Below are 18,890 nucleotides of genomic sequence, written 5' to 3' on the forward strand. Positions count from 1 at the left end.
CACCCACTCCCAATCTATTGCTGCCTCCGATGGCTAGAGGAAAAAAAACTGTTTAAATTCTTGCCGCGGGGCTTCAAAGGGCCGCCCTATAGCCAGTGGTGCAGCCGAACCGTTTGTTAAATTGCTGGCTTGCCCCGCCCCTCCGCACCACTATTTATTGCCAATAAATAGTGGTGGGCGAGGGGCGGGGGAGCCAGCAATTTAACAAATGGTTCGGTGTTTTTTTGTAATTTTATTGGCCCCCGGAGCTTCAGCATAGGCTAATTAGCCCTTGCTTAGATCGGCTCCCAACCCCCAGCTGATTTGCTCTCAGCTGTTTTGCTCAGGGCTCTTTTGCTTGCTTGGAAAGAGTGCAGATTTTTTTTCCCCTAGCTATACTGAAAAACGAAAGAAAAAGTAAAGCAGGCTGTTGGCTTTGCACGTTGGAAAATTAGGCAGGCAGATTTCTTTTCTTTTTCCTCACCAAAAAAGGTAGGTGCAAACAACGGGAAATTTAGGGAAAAAGAGGAGATTTTAAAACACAAAAGAAAAAAAGCTCTATTTAACTAGGGAATTGTAATAATTGAGATACTATTAATTGTATATTGTGTTGAAAGCAGAAATGGTTAAGTTGTGGTTTGGAGGAATATATGGGGGAAATTATTTAGTTTATTATTATTGGTAAATATAATTAATTGATTTGTAAGAAATTAGATTGCATGGAAATAATTGGAATATTCATGTTCATATTGATTAATATACAAAAAAGGTAGTTATATAACTAATAGATTTATATTAAAATGTTGAATTCATATTAAACAACTGTAATATTACATAATTAACCAATGTGAGGATGGATATAAAAATAGATGACAATGGGAAGGGGTATAATATAGAATAGAAGGGAAAAATTGAATTTGATTAAGATTAGAGATGAGGATGAAGGGTAATATTGGTTTTTTACAAAAATAGATGAGGAATAAATATGGCAAAAAGGAAATATAGAAATTGTAAATTTAATTGAAATAACTAAACACTGTTTAAATTTATGAACCGGCCAAATACTCTGTTCAAAGAAAATACATTGTATGTTTGTATGTGTGTTTCTAATTATTGTTATTTATTCATATTTGTTCTCTTTTATTCTTTAAAGTTTAACAATTCATTCTTTATCTTAATATCTTTATATTTGTTTGGGGTTGGCTTTCTTCCCTTTCATCTTTTTTATTGTACAGCAATCTTTCTCCTCAAACTTACCACCTCTCTCTTTTCTTTCCTTCTTACTTTCTCTTCCTCACCCTCTTCTTCTCCTCCCTACTTCCTCTTCCTTTCTCCTTCTCCTCTCTTCCTCCCTCTCTTACCTTCACTCCTACTCTAATTTCCCTTCCCTTCCTTCATCCCTCTCTATTGCTGTATCCTTTTATGCATATGGACTACTCAGAGGGCTGAAAAAGTTATTTCTGACTGGTCCTCGCACTTTTGACCAGTCTTCGAACTTAAGACTGTCCTCACATTTTACGTTTTTGCCCTATCTTGTCACCATGGTGAAGAGAAGCAGTTGTGAAATGAGTGACACATTGTTAAGAATGCTACAATGGGCATAAATGATGACCAGTCATAAGTGCGAAGACCGGTCAAAAGTGTGAGGACCTGTCAGAAATCACTTTTTTCAGCCCTCTGGGTAGTCCTTTTGTGCATATGGACTACTCAGAGGGCTGAAAAAGTTATTTTTGACTGGTCCTCGCACTTTTGACCAGTCCTCGAACTTACGACTGTCCTCACATTTTACGTTTTTGCCCTATCTTGTCACCATGGTGAAGAGAAGCAGTTGTGAAATGAGTGACATGGTTGTTAAGAATGGTTGTTAAGTTTCAGGTTTTAGATTGAATTCAAAAAAGACCAAAATGATAGTTAAAAATATGACACAAGATCGTAAATATGAGCTTGAAAGGAGGGCAGGTTTTGAAATTGTACCTAAGGTAAAATATCTTGGAGTTCAGGTTGCAGAATCAAATTTGAAATTGTTTCAAAATAATTATGAGGTGCTGTGGCGAGAGGTCCAGAAAGATATGGAGACCTGGAAAAAGCTGCAACTGTCTTTACTTGGAAGAATAGCAGCAGTTAAGATGAACATTTTGCCAAGACTTCTGTTTTTGTTTCAAATGATTCCGGTGCTTAAAAGTGATAAACAATTGAAAGTTTGGCAGTCTGGTGTGAATAAGTTTGTCTGGAACGAGAAGAAGCCGAGAGTGAAACTGAAAATTATGCAAGATGTTCCAGAAAGAGGAGGCCTTAAACTCCCAAACCTACAGTTATATTATGATGCTGCAGCTTTAACTTTAACAAGTGATTGGTTTGGAAGTAAAAAGACTGGAATACTGAACGCAGAAAGTTTTGATCTCGAATTTGGATGGCATGCTTATTTATTTTATGACGACAAAGTAGATAAAGTATTTAAAAGTCATATACTTAGAGACTCCTTGATGAGAGTTTGGAAGAAGCACCGATTCAAATGGGATTACAAAATACCGCTATGGCTGGATCTTGGTCATACTTTGTGGAATACAAATATAATGTCACTCGGGGGGTTTTTATATAAAGAGGTTCTTTTTACAGATGCGGGCAGATGGCAGCTGAAGACATTACAGACACTGTTGGATGAAGGGCTTAATCTAACTTGGTTACAATATAATCAATTACAACTGAGATGGAAAGAGGACCAAAAAACTGGTATTATGTTGCATGAGGAAGAATTGGTTAGACATATAAGAGAGAAAGGCCCAATGCATATTAAAAGGCTTTATAATGTTTTGCTAGAAAGGGATTCAGAAACTGAATTAGTTAAAGATTGTATGATTAAGTGGGCACAAAATTTTGAAGAACCAGTGATGTTGGAAACATGGGAAAATATTTGGGTTCAGAATGTTAAATTTACACAGTCCCAGAACTTGAGGGAAAATTTCTATAAAATGTTTTATAGATGGCATTTAGATCCCAAAAAGTTGTCATGTATGTACCCTAATGTTCAGCCAAAATGTTGGAGATGCGAATGTTTGGATGCTACGTATTATCATGTTTGGTGGACCTGTAGGAAAGTTAAGGCTTTTTGGATAAAAATTTGGTGGGTCATGCAGAATGTTTTGAAGAAAAAAATTCAATTTTCTCCACAATTGTTCTTATTGGGTATAGTTAAGGGTTTTACTCGGGGTGAAATAAAACTAATATTGTATATGATAACAGCAGCAAGATTGTTGATAGGTAAATATTGGAAGAATGAAGCTTTGCCTACTATCGAGGAATGGACTTTGAAGATGGCTAGTTTTGCAGAGATGGCGAAGATTTCAGCGTATTTAAAAGATTGTTCACAAGAGACTTATGAATGGGAATGGAAAAGGTGGATAGAATATGTTCAGAACAAATACCAAACTAGAAAGTATCAAATAGCTTTTATTTGAAAATAATGTATTAGAAATATTTTAATGTAAAGAGATAAAGAGGAAAAATTATATAGGGGGAGGGACGGGTTCAGGCTTATATATTAGTGTTATTAGTTATGAGTATGTAATAGGGAAGTCAGGGGGGGGAGGGTTAGGGAGGGTTAGGGAGGACGGGAAGTTTGGGGCGGGAGGTGGGGGGTGAAAAAGGGGGTGAAAATGTAATTGTAAAACTTTTGCAATAAAAAAAAAAAAAAGAATGCTGCACGGGCATAAATGTGAGGATGGTCATAAGTGTGAAGACCAGTCAAAAGTGCGAGGACCTGTCAGAAATGACTTTTTTCAGCCCTCTGAGTAGTCCCTATACACATAGCCATGGCCACCCGGTCACATGACCAGCTAGCCACACCCACCCAGTCACATAACCTCCAAGCCATACCCATAAAATAAGCCACGCCCACAGAACCGGTAGTAAAAAAATTTAGAATCCACCCCTGGTTGGGGGTCACCACAACATGAGGAACTGTATTAAAGGGTCGCGGCATTAGGAAGGTTGAGAACCACTGACCTAGAGGCAAACAAAGTCATAACTGGAAGCCAACATTGGTTTGTCAAAAACAGATCATGCCAGACAAATCTTATTGCATTCTTTGACAAAGTGACTAAATTAGTGGACCAGCGAAATGTAGTGGATATAATTTCTAGATGACAAAATCGCTCGACTTCATTCCCAGTTAGATGCCAGTGTGCTTAAAGCCCCTGAGGCAGGTTCTTGCCCTGTTATCTGGGAACAGTTTGACCCTGTCGCTCCTGAGGAAGTGGACAGGATCCTAGGGAGTATGCGCGCAAGCACCTGTGTTTTAGACCCATGTCCCATGGCTTGTGAAAGCTTCCCGGGAGGTGACAGGCGGGTGGACTCTGGCGGTGATTAACACTTCCCTACAGGAGGGGGTAGTGCCCCAGCACTTTAAGGAGGCTGTGGTCTGCCTCCTTCATAAGAAGCCATCGCTGGATTCTGCCCTGTTGGATAATTTCCAACCTGTCTCCAATCTTCCCTTTTTGGGAAGGTTGTTGAGAAGGTGGTCGCACGGCAGCTACAGAGGTTTCCGGATGACACAGATTATCTAGACCCCCACCAGTCAGGATTCAGGCCTGGATTTGGGACAGAAACAGCATTGGTCGCACTTTTGGATGATCTCTGGCGGGAGCAGGATGGGGGTAGTGCATCTATCCTTGCTCTACTTGACCTCTCGGTGGCTTTCGATACCATCGACCATGGTATTCTCCTGGAGTGGCTTTGGAGGATTGGATTTTTTTTCTTTTAAAAGCCTCTGACGATCCCAGCTGAGTTGCCTGATCGTCAGAGGCTTTTTTTTCCTTTTAAAAACATTTTTTCTACAACTTCTTCGGCCAAAGAGGTTGTAAAAAAAATGCTTTTAAAAGCCTCTGATGATCCCAGCTGAGCCGCGCGATCATCTGAGGCTTTTTTTTTACTTTTAAAAGCATTTTTTCGGCTGAAGAGGTTGTAGAAAAAATGCTTTTAAAAATAAAAAAAAGCCTCTGATGATCGTGCGTCTCAGCTGGGCATGGGGGGGGCAGGGATTTTTGCTACCAGTTCTCCGAACCACCCGCTGCCATCGCTATCGGATCAGGCGATCCGGTCCGAACCGGGAGCATTTCACCCCTGGTCCTCCCTCTCGCATTGCCTGGAGGCTGTTAGGGGCTGGATGGGGAGCAACAGGTTGAAACTCAACCCTGGCAAGACCGAGTGGCTCTGGGTTTGGGGTTCGTTGGCTCAGGGAGAATTGCCACCTCTGGTCTTGGATGGGGTGGCACTATGCCAAACAGACCCTGTGCATAATCTGGGGGTTCTCCTGGACTCACGACTCCTGCTCAAAGAGCAGGTGGTGGTCGTGGCCAGGAGGGCCTTTGCGCAACTGTGAGTTGTGCACCAGTTACGCCTTTTCCTGGACCAACAATCCCTACTCACAGTCACTCATGCCCTAGTCACTTCCCGTCTTGACTATTGTAACACGCTCTACATGGGGTTGCCCTTGAAGAGCATCCAGAAGCTAGAGTTGGTGCAAAACCCGCATGGTTTTGTGCAGACCCCGGTGTGCCCATGTATCACCTCTCCTGCGGGAGCTGCATTGGCTGCCGATTTGCTTCTGGGTACAATTCATTTTTTTTTAGTTTTTTTTAAAAACAAACAAACAAACAATGCATCATTAATCATTCAGTGTGTCATCTGAGTACATATTTTGTGTCCTCTACTTCTTCCTCCATCGTCTTACTATATTTCTATCACATCTTTATATTTTCATTTAATTTGTTACATTCTTTCCAAATTTCTTACGTTTATATTAATTCATTTTGTGCCTCCTTTCTCCCCATTTTTCTTACTACATTTCTACCTTGCTTTTACATCTTCATTCAATTCATTACAACATTTTTCCCAAAAATATTATTATATTGATTTTCATATATATCTCTTCTCTAACCATTGATAAAATTGCCCCATACCTTAAAATACTCCAATTCTTCTTTTTCTTTAATTGCCAATGTTAATCTATTCATTTCTGCACATTCCAACATTTTCTTAATTACTTCTCCCTCTGTAGGGATTTTCTCTGCTTTCCAATTTTGTGCAAATACAATCCTCGCTGCAGTTATAACATGTATAAACAAGTATATATTTTCTTTACTATATTTCTCTGGTAAGATACCCAATAGGAACAGTTCAGGTTTTAAGTCAATATGTTATTGTGTCATTTCCTCTAACCATGTTCGCATTTTAACCCAATAATTTCTCACTTCTGGGCATGTCTACCACATATGATTGTTAATTTATAGCTTCTTTCCCATAATTGCTGCCATTTATCTAACTCAATTGTATATCCAAAATTTTTAGCCCAAGCTATCATTGTTTCTTTTACCTGTTCTTCTTCTAACTTAATACTAAGTAAATAGTTATGTAATTTTTTAATCATTTTCTCATCTGTTCCTGTATCTCATCCAGTTCTGTCATTTCCAAATAAAAACCATATAATTTAGCATCCTTTTCATATCTTGTTTGTATTTGCAATTGTGTGTACCAGTCCATTTCAATCCCTTGTTCTTCTATTTCTTGTTTCATTTTCAATTCCCCCCTTATCTGATAATATAGCTTTGTATCTGACAATATTTCCCATATTAATAATATTTGGATGTATTAATGCTTCCATTGTTGATAACTATGTTGGTATTTTCAAATAATATTTATCTCTAACTGTCATGTATAAATGCCTCACTCATACCAGATAAAAAAATATGTTTTGGGATGACAAGGGTTAACTCATTCCTCCCTTCTAAATGTATCACTCACAAACCACTCCCTACCTTTAGTTCCGCCTCCTTGGTATAAAAGGTGGAGCACATCTCTTCTCCTTTCTTCTTCCTGCAATCTTTCTGTGAATGAAGAATGACATCTGTAAATAAACTATCTTCTGTTTGAATGAAAAAGAGGTCTGTGTATATTATTGAGTCTGATCCTCGAATTATGGCAACAATTTGGTAGCAGAGGATGGTTTAATGACTCAATAAAAAAAAGCAGACATGCCAAAGAAAGAAAACTCCAGAAACAAAAGGGGAAGACCCAACACCAGGGCACACACCAAAGAAATGGAAACAGATCAAGAAATGATCAGCGAAATTCCAATGAAAATGACAGAAGAATCCGAAAACCTCACTACAGATGACGAAGATGTAATCAATGAATTCAGCGACCAAGAAGCAAGCGCGCCCGAAAACAACACACTTAGATCAGAAATACTAAGGCTGCTAAAGAACAAAAAAGACGACAAAAATCTCATCGCGAACCTCCAAGACATCATAAAAGATAGCGGAGCAGCGAGAGAAAACTACATCAACACATCAGAGCCAAAAGACCACGAACTGGTAAGCGACTTACTCATAAACGAAAATATGACTAAGGCAAAAGCTAGTGGTCCCATGCAAAATTTCGAATGGCGGCCATCTTTGATTTGTCAGCCCGCCAAAATGACTGACCAAGAACCAATCAGAAAGCAGAGTTCAAAATGGCCGGCGCGAAAAACTCCACACATCAAGAAAAATATAAAAGAAAAACTCTACTGGTCAGAAGAGTCCGATACAGACACCGAAGAAACACCAACTGAACTACAAATCGAAACGGCTATGAAAACGCTTTTCGCAGCTTTCGGCCCAAATTTAAAAATCTCAAAAGAACCACCGAAAACGCCGAAGACAGCCGACCAAATAACAAAGAAAAGACAAACTGCACGCTCTAAAGAAGAAGATACAGAAACAAACGCATAAACATCCCAGCGTCGATTAAAATCAACTCCGATCCGATCGACAAGGCCGCTAACACCTGAACCCAGGGGATCTTGCAAATACTCACCCACACCGCAGACGTATCCGGGAGCCAGGGACCTCCGCCATGACGACTACAAGGGGAAAGGACGAGCCTCGCTTCACCACTGGACACCCAAGGCCGAACCAGAAAGCTAATCTTCAGAGGAAGACCACTACGAGGGAGCTACAGCAGCGAGACCCTTCCCCGACAGCTTCAGAAACGAAATGAGCTTCGCGCACGCGCAAATACATCTAGACGAACATAGAGACAGTAAAGAGCAGAAAGAACCGTTCAGACTGACTGCGAGTATTCCTTGTCAAGTATTTGCAAGCCATTGGCACATATATCATACAGAACACTAGTGGAGGCAGGAAGTGCCCCCACCCCTATGTGGAGAGGAGGGGCTTACACTGAGTATAAAACCCCCTCTAACCTTTCCACCTTGCTCTCTTTTACGTTTGTTCTCCATGAGACATGATCTTTGATAGGGGTAGTCACACACGCTGTGTGCCCCCTATCCTAATGGATATTAAGACAGCCTTTGTATATAGTTAATATGTTTTGTTATATGAATAAATACATTCATCACATTTACTCATGCATCTGCCTTTGGACTCTTCTATGCTCCTGGGTGTTTTCTACGATCCCAATTTCCACAGAATGGTAGCAGAGGGAATGGTAGCAGAACTCCACTCCAGGAGCTGCTGAAAAGGCGAGATGCCCTCCAAAATAACCTGTGAGAGAAGCTCCCCTGTTGTGACCAGAGGCCTTCAACGGAGGAGAACTTCACAGCAGCCCCAGTCTGAATCAACGATGGAAAACATTGAAGGGGGTTTCCATCCTGCTACACCCTGGCAGCCAGAGGCCACCCAGATGCAGCAAGAGATCCCAGGGGCCGAGCCAGGCAATGTTGGAGAAGGCTTCTTCAGCACTGACGAAGAGGGGGCAGAAGGACCAGATGAAAACCTGGACAGGCAAGTGGCTGAGATGTCAGAAGAGGAGTGCAGAGCAGCGCTCGCCTGCCTCCTGAAGACAAGGGCAGCAGCCAGAAAGAGGCCTGAGGAGGCAGCACCAGAGATGCCTGCCATCCCGGTAAGGACTCCCCTGCCTGATCTCTCCAAGATGGCGCCTGCCGCCAGAGAGACTGCCCCCCCACCCAGTTTCCCGCCAAACAAAATGGCCGCCAGGCCACTTCCGGAGGCAACTTCCTCCAAGATGGCTGCTCCCCTGGGCACTTTGCCAGAACCACGAGCCAGGCCCTCCCCAGCTCCACAGCCCAGGCCTACAACGCCAGCCAGTCAGTTCAGCCTTCCAGGGGCCCAGAGGACCACTCCGAGCCCACAAGGCCCTTGCCAGGCCCCGCCTGCCATGGCAAACATCAAAGAGGCCATAGAGGCCCTGGTCGCTGCCCTGCAACTTATGGAGCAACCACCCACTGGCCCCCCCGAGGCCCCAGACCCAGCTGCCCACTTAAGGAGGGCCCCAAATCCAACCTCCCACCCCCGGAGGAACCCAGATGGACCTGCAGCCTCCCACCCCCCACTGCAGAGGCGCTCACCATTCACTGAATGCTCCAGGGAGGCCCAGGCTGAGGCCTCCGCACCTTTCCGGCCCTGCTGGGATGATCCGGAGCTGCAATCCTGCTCCTCTGATGGAGAAGAGGAGATCCAGAGACATTTCCAGGCCTACCCAGCCCATGGACCTCATCTGATGGGCCTCCAGTCTCCAGAAAGATCTCCAGGCCTTCTTCCCACTCCTCCAAGGCTTCCCCACCACATCGCTGATGTCCGGCCCTATTCTGAGGCTCCAGCCAGACCTGACTTCAGAGCTCAGAGAGGGAGATCGGAGCTCCAACAAGAAAAGGCTTTGGAGCATGCTCCATTTCCTGCACGTGCCCAGTTGCTTCAAACTACAGAAGGACTACAAAAAGGAGCCAGACCTAAGCAATCGATCCCAGGCTTAGGGATCCCAATGCCATTCACATCAGGATCTTTTCAGCCATTTGAACAACTCCCCATGCAGTTTAATGGCAATAATTTTGTAACTTTGCCAAATAATTTTGAAAAATTACATTTAAGTGGTCAGAATTTTAAAAAATGGTGTAAAGAGATTCAGATAATTCTCTTAAGAGAAAATACTCTGGACATGATCAAAAGACCACCCCCTTTACCTTGGAGCCCTGAAATTGAGTTCCTGCATAAAAGAGCTTACACAACCCTGTTAAGTTCTATAGACACAGCTCTGTATGCCAGTCTTTCAGATGGCCTCACAGCTCAGGAAGTTTGGACTGCCCTATATAATTTGTTCCATAGTGACAATATGGCTGCAACCAGCAGATTGTCAAGAATTTTCCACAACTATAAACTCAGACCTGGTGTCAAAATGGGGGAACATTTGGCAATGCTTAAAGCCATGAGGGATGAGCTTATACAGAGGGGGGAGCCTGTTTCTGAATCCACTTTAATTAGTGTGATGTTGAACTCCCTAGACAAATCCTGGAGTCCCTTTATTATTTCTCTAGAAGGGGTTTCTAGGGAACAAAGAAATATAGAATACTTTTCTGGCCGCTTTATTGAGGAAGATTTAAGACGCAGAGATGAGGAACAACAAGAAATGAAGGAGGCATATCACAGGCCTAGGCCTCAGAGGAGGCGCCAGGACACAAGTGAAAGGATTAATACCCTTCCCACCTGCTTTGACTGTGGCATACAAGGTCACTTTAAAAGGGAGTGCCCTCGCTCTAGGGCCAACACGGCTGGACTTAAGCACAGTAAAAATAAAAGAGGCCGTGGAAGAGGGGGAGGTGGTCATAAAGGATACCAATACTGTAGTGTCACTAGTGACAATCACACCTCCCAGGTAAAGGATGCTGAGGGGCTGTGGCTTCTTGATTCAGGTGCATCATCGCATATAGCCAACACGAAGCAACGATTTAAGGTTTTACACCCACTCAAGTCCTCAGTAAAAGTTGCCACTGGGGACAAGGCAGAGGTAACTGGGGAAGGCGTGATCAATGTGCCTGGTATAGGAGATGTCACAGGGGCACTGTATGTTCCCTCAATCAAGAACAACCTTTTAAGCATCTTAAAATTGACTGAGGATAAAAATGTAAAACTGGTTTTTGAGAAGGGTGGAGGTTATGTTTCCGAAAATGGGAGTGTTGTTGGCGATATTGTAAAAATCAACAATTTGCCTTATTTTTCCCCAAAAGCACAGGTCAAAAGGCACAAGAAACCTAACAAGAGGGCTCAGGGAGCTAACGCCCAGATAGAGCAGAAAGCTTCTGTGCCAACCCCCAGGTTGTCCAAACTCAAGGACCCTGGACCTAAAACCAATGAAGCTTTTAAACCAGCTCCTAGGACATCCAAAGCCATTAAGGCTGAGCCCATTAAGGTCACAACTCCTCAGCCAACCCTGAGGAACTCTAAGGTGACCATTAATCCAGTGCCTACTCTCATTACTGAACAGACCAAAGCTTGTAATGGTAAGATACATAAGGTTGACAAAGTATGCATGGGTAAACCTTTACATTTGGATTGTGCTCATATATTACACCGCAGGCTCGGCCATGCCAGCTTCCCGGTTATTAAGAAAATGCAAGATTTTTCTGATGGGCTTAAGATAAAGAATTGTAATACCTATTTGGAATGTGCCATCTGTAAGGCAGCAAAATCTAAAACTGCTGCTATACCTAAGGTCTCTTCCCGTCGTGCAAGGTACCCTTATCAGCTGGTACACATGGATTTGGTTGGTCCTTTTAGACCCTCCCTTGGTAGGGGGCGTTATTTTTTAACGGTAGTAGATGATTACTCTCGTTATGGCCATGTATTTATTTTAAAGGACAAAACTGAAGTCTTTACCAACTTCAAATATCTTTACAACCAGATCCAAACGCAACACAAGGTGTGCATCGCTCAGGTGCAGAGTGATAGGGGGACTGAGTTTACATCCAAGATTTTTGAAAAGTGGATGAAGGAGAGAGGTATCCTCCATTTTAAATCATCCCCTCGAACTCCGTCCGAGAATGGCATTGTAGAAAGGAGAAATGGAGTGCTGCAGAATGTCATGAACTGCCTACTTGCAGATGCTGACATGAGCCAAGTTTTTTGGGCAGAAGCGGTCAAAATGGCTAATTATCTAGTCAACAGGACGTGGAGTAGTGCCATTAACCAAACCCCATACTTCCTGGTCCATGGAAGGAAACCTAGTCTCTCACACTTGAGAATTTTTGGTTCCTATGCCTGGGTCCATATTCCCAAGCACCTCAGAAGAAAGGGGGGCAAGGCATCAAGGAGGCTCAGATTTATAGGTTATGCAACCGGCAGCAAGGCCTCTAGGTTTGTAGACAAAAATAACCTTGTCATTGTCTCTAGATCAGCTTCCTTTGAGGAGGGGTCAAATTGGTCAAAAATTCATTCCAATGAACCCGGTTATTCCCCTATTAGAAGCGACACTGAACAAGCAGCACCACCTGAAGAGGATGAACCAACAAACTCCAAGCAACTGACCAGCGAAGATCCAGATGGTGATGAATCCCTACCTGACTCTGACGATTCAGACAAGGAATCCCTGGGTGACTTCACACCTCCTGCCTCACCTAAACGACCATATCTTCGCAGCGCCTGGGACAGAGGCCCGCCCCATTTTGATTGGAAAGATACTTCCGGCAGCTCCAATTCTGACACCGATGCTCCGGATGACAATGATGATGGTGAGTGGCAATTTCCCAGACGGTCAAAACGCTCCAATAAAGGGGTGCCACCCAAAAGGTTGGACATTGGCTGTGTTGCCTCGGTCAACAGCGTTACCATGGCCCCTAAAACGTACTCAGATGTCCTTCAGCTTCCCGAGGAAGAACAGCGCAGGTGGAGGGTGGCAATGGAGCGGGAAATGGACAGTCTCAAAAAATTGAAAGTCTTCATCCCCATGGAAGTCCCCAAAAAGAGGAAAGCAATTGGCACCCGTTGGGTCTACAAGGTCAAGCCAATGCCCAACAACAAACTCCTCTATAAGGCCCGGCTGGTAGCACAAGGCTACGCACAGCGCTACTTGCAGGACTTTGATGAAACATACTCCCCCACCGTGAGAGCGGAAAGTGTGAGGGCTGCTTTGGTCACCGCAGCAGCACATGGGGAACACATTTTTCAATTTGATGTGCAAACTGCTTATTTACACGCACATCTAAAACAAGAAATTTACGTCAGAGGTGCCCCCGGATTTCAACGGCAGGAAGGCCACACCTGGCTTCTGAAGAAAAGTTTGTACGGCCTCAAACAATCAGGCAGACTGTGGTACAAATGCCTGACTAAAACTCTCAAATCACTGGGTTTCCATCCATCTCCAGCTGATAAATGTACCTTCACAAGGGATACCAAAGGGGGGCTGGAGAAAGTCCTAGTGTATGTCGATGATCTTTTATATATAGGGCCTGACAAGGGGGGAAGTATTATATTTGCCAGGACCCTACAAAAAAAGTTCACTCTAAAGTCTTTAGGATATGTGGACAAGTACCTAGGCGTACAAATCATCACTACACCAAAAGGCTTTGCTCTCTCACAAAAGGAAAAGATAGAGGAACTCTTGGTGAAATGTAAAATGGAAGATAGCAAGCCAACGGCTATCCCAATGCAGACCGACTATTATGGATTGGCACACAAGGATAGCCCAGAGTTCCAAAATAATACTCTATTTAGGTCAGTGATTGGCTCATTACTATATATAAGTAACTGGAGCCGTCCAGATATTGCCCTGGCCGTAAACCTGCTATCTAGACAAGTGGAACATCCTACCCAGTTCCACTGGTTAGCCATTAAAAAGCTATTAAGGTATCTCAAGACCACAGCAGATTACGTGCTTCGCTTGGAACCTGAGAATAGAGACAAGGCCCAATTAAAATGCTTCGCAGATGCGGACTGGGCCGGAGATACCAAGACACGTAGGAGTACTTCGGGCTTCTTGGTACTATTAAATGAGGCACCCATCCATTGGCATGTGGGGCAACAGAAATTTGTTTCGTGCTCCACCGCTGAGGCCGAATATGCATGCTTATCAGAGGCAGGGAACGATCTGATATGGTTTGATGCCTTAATTTCTAGCATCTGGACACCACCGACTTTGCCCATCCAAATTATAGAAGACAACACCGGGGCCATAGGCATTGCCAAAGCCTATGCGGTGGGAAAAAGGTCCAGACATATCGATATCCGCTATCAAAATGTTAGGCAACTAGTAGAGATGGGGTTTATATCTTTATCACATTGTCAGACCAAATATCAAACAGCTGATATTTTCACAAAACCTCTACCAGCAGATAGGCACAAAGATCTGTGTAAAAAGTTATGTCTCACAGGGTAAAATCTGTTGTGCATTGCATTTGTATGTTTGCATGCCATTGGCTCGCAAGGAGGGGAACTGTCAAGTATTTGCAAGCCATTGGCACATATATCATACAGAACACTAGTGGAGGCAGGAAGTGCCCCCACCCCTATGTGGAGAGGAGGGGCTTACACTGAGTATAAAACCCCCTCTAACCTTTCCACCTTGCTCTCTTTTACGTTTGTTCTCCATGAGACATGATCTTTGATAGGGGTAGTCACACACGCTGTGTGCCCCCTATCCTAATGGATATTAAGACAGCCTTTGTATATAGTTAATATGTTTTGTTATATGAATAAATACATTCATCACATTTACTCATGCATCTGCCTTTGGACTCTTCTATGCTCCTGGGTGTTTTCTACGATCCCAATTTCCACATTCCTACACCATTCTGCAATTACCAGCATATCCAGCACCATGGACAGCCACCAGCTGTGAGTAACATAACAAATAACATTGGAAATTTGCCTAGTGATTTTCCCAAATTGAGGATAGACGGTGTTAATTTACAGGAATGGAGTCAACAACTCCAGGCTGTCTTTTTAAAAGAAAATTTATTGTTTTTCATTACTAACCCTCCTAAAAAACCATGGACACTAAAATTGGACTGCCTACATCACAGAGCATTTTATTTACTAATCTCCAGTATCTCACCTGCTATTTATCATAGTATTAAGCATAACTTAACTGTTTCAGAAATAATTCATTGTATGTTTAAACTGTTTCATAGTGAGAGTGTAGCAACCACAATGAAAAGCGTTATTATTAATTCATTAGACTCATCATGGGACAACTTCATATCACATCTAGATACAATTAACTTAGGCTATCTATCTATAGAGAGTTTATCAAACAGACTAATTGCTGAGGATAATTTAAGAAAAAGCCGCTACAATATACATAAAGAGCATAGACATGTCAAAAGGGTAGTATTCCAAGACAGGCACCAGGACACGATAGAATGTTATAACTGTGGGTCCAAAGAACATTACAGAAGAGACTGCCCCAAGCCTCCTAGAGAGAGACAAAGACATGATATAAGGAACAGTTATCATGATAGGCAATCATCCATTGACAGATATAGACACAGAAACTCACCAAACTTTAGAGAACCTAGAAGGGGCAGAGACAACTCAAGGGACAGAAAGTCTGGGTCTTTATACGGAATAGATAAACACACGAAACTCAAAAATCAAGACACAAAAGACAGTGCATGGCTCATTGATTCTGGAGCAACAAATCATACAACACACGATAGGAAAATATTATGTTCTTTCATTGAGGAGAAATTTTTAATTAAAGTAGCAAATCAAGACGAAGTTCAAGTTATTGGAAAAGGAAATGTAGAATTACCCGGTCTAGGAAAAATAGAGGGGGTACTATTAGTACCTAAAATACCCCATAACATTCTTAGTGCGATAAAATTAAGCAGGGAGTCAAACATCGGCAAAGACGGTTGGCACCTTTTATCATCTGTGGTGGACTTGCCCTGAGACCAAAAAGTTTTGGTTAAAGATTCAACTCTGGCTCTCTGAAATAATGGGACAGGAGATAGCCCTGGCCCCGGAATCTTTCCTCTTAGGTATGACTGAAGATGGTCTCGACAACAATAAAACCCAACTGGCAATTCAAATTATTACTGCGGCTAGATTAGCCTTTGCGAAACTCTGGAAATCTAACTCTACCCCCTCTGAGGAAACATTAATAAATAAAATTCTAGAGTGCGCAGAGATGGCTAAATTGACGAGCGAGCTAAAAAATGAAGAGAATTCTAAGTACTACGAAGTATGGGGAATTTGGTATAACTGGTTAAAGAATAGGATAAAAATATGATAATAGGCTATGATTTGTTAGACACCCGAAATAGACTTAATTGTATAGAAATGTAGAGAATTGTATAGAATTGTATATCGTATAGTTATGGATGGAATTCACCTAATGTTTGATCTATGAAATGTGTAAACACTGCACCTCGGATCAAGATTGTGATTGTACATTGTCTTTTTAAAACTGGAAAATTCAATAAAGTATTAAAAAAAAAAAAATACCCCATAACATTCTTAGTGCGATAAAATTAAGCAGGGAGTCAAACATAGATATAACATTCTCAAAAGGAAAAGTAACACTAGAGAAAAACAAGATAAACATAGGTAATGTAACTATCAAAGGAGATCTACCATACTTAATTACAGAAGAAAAATGGCTACACAACATAAATTCAAATATAGAATCAAACACTAACACAGAAATAGAAGATGGTATAGATAGTGACAATGACGAACGTGAAACAGAACATGACGACGAAGCTGTACCAGATAACAATACATGCACAAACAGGAAACCCATAATTGGAAAGCCAATACATGATGAATGTGCACACATACTCCATAGAAAGTTAGGACATGCCAGTTTTCCTGTAATACAAAAAATGAGTGACCATGCTGAAGGTATTAAAATAAAAGACTGTAAAAATTACTTGGAATGTTCAGTATGCAAATGTTCAAAATTAAAAACCAAGCCCAGACCCAAAAAGGCAACAAGATCAACCAATCATATTTTCAATTTAGTACATATGGATCTAGTTGGTCCATTAACCCCATCAATTACATACAAAAAACGATATTTCCTCACTATTGTAGACGACTTCAGTCGTTATGGTTTTGTCTACACTTTAAGGCATAAGGATGAAGCATTTCAAAAGTTTAAAGAATTTCATAAGCGTGTAGAGACACAACATCACATACAAATCAAACAAATCATGACAGACAGAGGGTCCGAATTCATGTCAAAAGAATTCTCTCATTGGCTTAAATCAAAGGGAATGTTGCATTTCAGCTCTAGTCCCTTCTCAGCTTTTCAAAATGGAGTCGTAGAACGACGGAACTCGACATTACAAACCATGATTAGATGTACATTAGAAGATGCAGAATTAGGTAAGCATTTCTGGTCAGAAGCCCTGGTATATTCCAACTATACACTCAACCGACTTTGGTCTAGTGTCATAAACAAAACACCATACGAATTGATGTATAATAAAAAACCCCAGATAGCTCATCTGCATGTGTTTGGAGTTACAGCAGATGTACACATACCAAAACAATTACGACGTAAAGGAGACAAAGTGTCCAGAAGGCTTAGATTCATGGGTTATGAAACAGGTACAAAAGGATATAGGTTTATTGACAGTAACAACAAATTCATAGTATCTAGGACTGCTGTATTTCACGAACAAACAAATTGGTCCAAAATACATCTCAATGAAATACATCCAATAGCAAGGCCCAACGTTAATCAACAAAATAGAACAGAGAAAAAGGAACAAACATATAATACACAGGAAGACAATACTAAAGTATGGATAGGAAATTGCCCCAAAATTAAAATAGATTCTCTAACACAAAAGGAAGCAAGATACTTACACGATAATAATGATAGACCAGAAAGAACAATTAGATGCAACAGAAATCAAGTACCTAAGCGATTCAAAGACTATATAATGCACATACACAATGAACCAACTACACCAAACACTTATGAAGATGTATTAAAACTCCCTCTAGAAGAAAGAAACAAATGGGAACTAGCCATGTCTAAAGAAATGGACAGTTTACGGGAACTAAACGTATTCACTCCAGCCCCAGTACCAAAGGATAAAACAATCATAGGCACTAGATGGATCTTTAAGATTAAAAATTTAGAAGAGGGTAACACACTATATAAAGCACGATTAGTAGCACAGGGCTTTGCCCAAAGATATCCTGAGGATTATACCGACACATACTCTCCTACGGTGAGAACAGAGAGCGTCAAGACAGCTTTAGTAGTAGCTTCAGCACTTAACCTTGAAGTTTTTCAGTATGATATACAGACTGCATATCTACACGCCAAACTTGATAAAGAAATTTATGTAAGAGCTCCACACAGTAAAAACACAAACAAAAATGACACATGGTTACTGAACAAAAGTCTATATGGATTAAAACAATCCGGTAAACGTTGGTACAAATGTCTGGTCAATGTACTCAAAGCCATGGACTTTAATGCCACAGCAGCAGATAACTGTTTTTTCATTAGAAGAGAAGGCGAATCATTAGAGTTTGTATTAATATATGTGGACGATATTCTATATATTGGTAAACATAAAGATAAGAGGGACATTTTTGTAACAAAATTAGGGGAACATTTTTCATTGAAGTCACTGGGAAAGGTAAACAAATATCTTGGAGTACATATCAATAAAACTAAAAAAGGGTTTAGCCTATCACAAAAGGATAAAATAATCGAACTATTAAACAAATGTAACATGATTAATGCAAAGCCTTGTGACACTCCCATGCAGATTGACTTTATAAAAAATATGAATGAATCATCTCCAGAATTTAATGACAATACACTTTATAGATCAGTTATCGGTTCCCTTTTGTATATTGCTAATTGGACCAGACCTGATATTGCTTTACCTCTTAACTTGTTATCTAGGTATGTCAGCAAACCCTTAATGTATCATTGGGAGGCAGTTAAAAGAGTATTAAGGTATTTGAAACACAGCTTAGATTTTTGCTTATTATTAGAACCAGACAACATTAAAGAACCTATTCTCACTTGTTACGCTGACGCTGACTGGGCAGGTGACACTAAGAGTAGGAAGAGTACTTCCGGTTATGTATTCTTTCTTAACAATTGTCCAGTCTACTGGTATACTGGAAAGCAGAATTTAGTAGCAA

This window comes from Pituophis catenifer, unplaced genomic scaffold (assembly GCF_029215685.1).
Source record: "Pituophis catenifer annectens isolate HBS135680 unplaced genomic scaffold, rPitCat1.0.hap2 SCAF_5, whole genome shotgun sequence".
Lineage (NCBI taxonomy): Eukaryota > Metazoa > Chordata > Lepidosauria > Squamata > Colubridae > Pituophis > Pituophis catenifer.